This window comes from Nanorana parkeri, unplaced genomic scaffold (genome assembly GCF_000935625.1).
Source record: "Nanorana parkeri isolate BGI_ZX_2015 unplaced genomic scaffold, ASM93562v1 scaffold4, whole genome shotgun sequence".
Classification (NCBI taxonomy): domain Eukaryota; kingdom Metazoa; phylum Chordata; class Amphibia; order Anura; family Dicroglossidae; genus Nanorana; species Nanorana parkeri.
This window is the reverse complement of record NW_017306272.1, coordinates 946,230-950,954: the sequence shown is the minus strand read 5'-3', so window position 1 is coordinate 950,954 and position 4,725 is coordinate 946,230.

Sequence of the window (4,725 nt, the reverse complement as noted above, 5' to 3'; positions counted from 1 at the left end):
AATAAGATGTTTATTCCTCATTTCAGGATAGTGGGCAGAGCAATGCAAATCATTCCTTTATGCTCCATCAGCCAGCTGCACATCCACAGCCATTGGTGTATAGTGCAAATATATCCTAATATTGTAGAGCCATTTATTCCAAACTGTTTACAGCTGTTTCAGGCTATATGTTCATCAGTGCAGCATATGTAACCCATGACTTCTATTAAGAAGGGCTTGAGACCCAATCAGCCAGTACAACCTGTATGGAATAATGAAAATAAAGAATAATCCTCTTATTTTGGAATATGTGATGGAATAAGACAAGCAAATACCTTCTGTTCCCAGGTTTTATTGTGCTATGCAAAAATGAACAAAAAAAAAGTCTGATTCACAGCTGGGAAGCATCATTTTATTCACTTAAAGTGGAAGGCAAGGCAAGTTTTTTTATGCCAATTCTTACCCATGATCAATGTGCTATATCATGAACATTACTTCTCTAGACCTAGCATTCTTGACATATCAGGCACCAAATCTCAGAAACCAACCTGGAAGCAGTTTCTATGTGCTGGAGTGGTGACATTACAATAAAATAGGGGTGATTCTGCCACGTCTGTTGTCACCACGGCTCAGTTGACTGGAGCTGGATGCATCCATTGATATTAGCATCTCCCCACCTCTCCCTCCATCCATGATTAATTGATATGTATCATACAAAGTAAATATTTGATATTTCCCTTTTAAAATAGAAAAAGAGATTGAGGGCACAGAGTCCTCAATCTCTTTTTCTGAGGCCCCTATTGTGAATGAACAGGAAGCCTCTATACTGAGTTTTCCTGTTCATTCATAACTTGTGGAGACAGATGCTTACTATATCCACAATCATGAATGAACAGGAAGTGATATAGAGCACTTCCAATTTATTCATAATTGGGGACACAGTAAACATACTATGCCCTCAATTATTTAGTCAGCGATCACTGATCGCTGCAATTATCTATAAGTATCTGTTTGTAGATTGTCATTACAAACATTTCTAAAGGTGACTTTGTTGTTATATTGAAGATATGGGTCAAGTTCCTCTTTAAGGAGGTCCACTCTTCCTGTCTCACTTTTGATTATTTAGCCTCCCCATCTAGTTCAAGAACCATTAGTGAAGCAGAAGAGGGGTAAGCCATCCATTTACTTCCTTGCTTCAGGTCAGTAATAACATATGGATGGGGTCCCAGGATTCCTGGGGTGCTTCGAAAAATACCAGAGCACACCTGTATTACATTTTTGTTCAAGATTTATAATAGTCATGGTATGAAAAGCATTGCATTATGTAAAGAGTAAAGAATAAGTAAATGTGGCCTAAGGCACATTGGGGGGGTTTGACCATGCAGGCACAATTCGACTGCTCAGTGACAAAACTGACAGCCGGCAATGCCATAAACACATACACTCACTAAGCTGTGTTCAACTTTCAAGCTGGCAAAACATTTTTGGGGAGAATATGTAGTGGCTTTGCATACATTTTCTTTATGATAAAAAAAATAAAAAAAAATGATTTGCCTGGTTATAAAATATTTTGTGTTTTTATATCTGGCTATCAAATGGTGCTCAGTGGTTTTAAGATGTGTTCCTCCTAAAATCTTTTTACAGAGCTAGACACATAAGTGGAATGAGTCAGATCAATGACACATCCCCTTCACTCCCCCTCCCTGCTACAGCTGCATCAGGAGTCTCAATCGGAGACAGAGAGTCTGAAAGGGAACAGATTTTGCCATTTATTTAGAAAATAATAGCTTTTTCTGCTAGCAAGCAGGAGATATAGGCAAAAATATTTTTTAAAAAGTTACAAAGATGGGTTACCTTTGACTTACCTGTGTCTCCGCCGCACACTGCCATCCGAAGATCTGAAAAAATCTCAGGCTGCCGCAAAGGATCATGGGGCGGGCACATGCGCAGTACAGATCTTTGGCTGGGAGACTAGGAGAGACACAAGGTAAGTCAAGGTAAGTCAATAAAGGCAGCGTGCACCCGCACAGACTTCGTGGGACAGAAAGGGACAGGAAGAGACAGGAGTCAGCGCAAGATCGGAGAACGGCACCAGCGCTGGAGGGACTCCTGAAGACTACAGGAAAGAAGATGATCGGATCAAGAGGCATCATTTAAGGTAAGTCCTTACACTAGCATTGTGGGGATATCCTTTAATGTCACTTTAACATCTGTGAGGCCTTGCAATCCTTTGTATACAATCACTATTAGTCTGTATAATTTTGTAATACTTTACAATCCTTTATATACAATCACATTTGGACTGCACAATGTTTTAATACTGTGTGTGGAGATTTTATATAAAAGTATCTTACAGTCTAAACATTAGAAAATAAAACTGTCAAAAAACACAGTTAAGTACATGGCCAGAATTAGTCTTGTGTTAGTGCATAGTCACCAAAAATAGGAACCATTTGTTTTAATTACAACTAAGCATGTTCTTACATCATGGCGTTTTAGTACATTTATATACTCAGCAAATGAACACACTGACACACTTCATTAATATTCAAACTTGCTAGGAAAACTGTTAAGTATCAGTGAAAATATTTGCAAAATGAATATGAAATTGTCATAAAAAGCCCAGTGGAACATAATTAAAAGGGACATCATTATTTCTTTCTCTCTCACTTTCTTAACTGTTTCCGTTTTAGAAATATTAGTCAAACAAATTACAGTATTTCAGTTAGCTACTTCAGGCAGCTAATAAAATCCATTGGAAAAACAGATGGCTTGGCAAAGTGGGTGGGCCTTTGTCCATAACTCCTCGCTATAAAACCTAACATCTATCTATCTATCCATCTATCTATCTATCTTTATAGTTCAGAAAACTTTATAATAGAGTCATTGTGGGAGAGGTTTAGTGAAACTAAACTCAGGAGTTAAATCTTCAAAATGCATTCAAGTACCCTAACTATTAACAACAATGTATCTTATTTGTGCATCACTCAGCTGTAGATCCTCAAATCATCTCTGAATTGGTGCTGACACTGTCCTTCCTTCTGGAGGGTGGCTACTTTTGTTCCCCATGGTCCCTGTGTGTGTTGTAAAGTATCCACCGCTCCAAACTCACTCCCATCATGGACTACAATCTCAATACAAATTAAACTAAATGTGAAGTTGTAGTCCATCACAAGAGTGAGCTTGGAGCGGTGGCTACTTTACAACACACACAGAGACCATGGGCAACATAAGTAGTCTCCCTACAGAAGGAAGGACAGTGTCAGCACCAATTCAGAGATGATTTGAGGATCTACAGTCGAGTGATGCACAAATAAGCTACATTTGTGTTGATAGTTGAGGTACTTGGATGCATTTTTGAGATTTAACTCCTGAGTTTAGTGTCACTTTAAACTAATTTCCTACATACTGCTAAATAATTTTGAAATGTGAACAAAATTTTAGGTTCTGGAGGGAGGATGATTTCAGCAAAGAAATTGTGAATTAGGGTTAGTTCACACCATAAGCAGTGCGTTCAGGTCCGATTCTGGCCTGAATACACTGCCTTGCATTGCGGCCCAATCACTGTTTTGTCAGGCTGGAGGGGGCGTGGCAGGCCAGTGAAGTGAATGGCACCGTAGCCACGCCCTCCGGCCGCAATGCGATCGCCCGCACGGGATCACTAGGCACATTGTGCCTGCAGTGCGATCCGGTGCAATCAAAATGCTGCAAGCACTGCTGCAATGCGAGGCAGTGCGTTCCGGCCAGAATCGGACCGGAACGCACTGCATATGGTGTGAACTAACCCTCAGCCTGACAAAATTTCTCTCACTGATGACTCATTTGCCTAGAATGGCAGGGAATAATCTATACTGAAAATACAAAAACATTCCAATGAACCTTTTTAAATGAGATATTATTCAGCAGACAAGAAATTAGAATTAGAGCAGAACAAAAACTCTCCAGAAATGGCTACATATAGTCAAATAGGCAATGAATATCTTGGTCTTTCCCTCTAAGTCAAAACAAAGAAACCCGGACAAAATATAATTACATCTGTAAAGACTAATCTGTGTACCTATATCTTGCATACATTTTAAATAATTTCTACCAATTGAAAAACTTCTGTAATTAAAATACCCCAGAGTTTACTGATGCCATTATCTAAATTCCAAAGCATAAAAACATAAAGTAATGTCATCCAAGATAGTAACAGGAAAAAAAAGCTGCAGGTGTAGGACACTGAACATTCATCCAGCACAAAGATAAGGAGGGAACATAGATCCTGAATGAACTTGGTGAAGGCACTGTCTAATAAGAATTCAGTCTTCAATGAAGCTTCATTTCAAATCTCACTGACAGCATTGCTAGCATGGCCAAAGGCGAGCGGCCTCAATAAAAAGTAAACAGCATCAAGTGTTTGACCTGTTAAGTATCAAGCATATAAATTAACAATACATTGACTAGCTTGCTAAGAAAAGAAAAAAAAGATTGGGCATGCACACGTTCAATAATTACATACAGGCAGTGGCGACTCAGGGGTAGACGTCCATCTGGCCGTTCACAAACGGCCATGGACGTAAGGTAGTTAATTCATGGCATTGCACCCAGGATCACACTCTCTCTCTCTCTTCCCCCCCTCCCCCTTTACCCTCAGAACTACGGTGGCACCAAGAGAAGTGCTCTGACAGTTCACAGACTATGTATTCACATGCCCTGCACCTCCACCTGGGACCAGGAGCAAGTGCTAAAAAACGATCGTCCTCT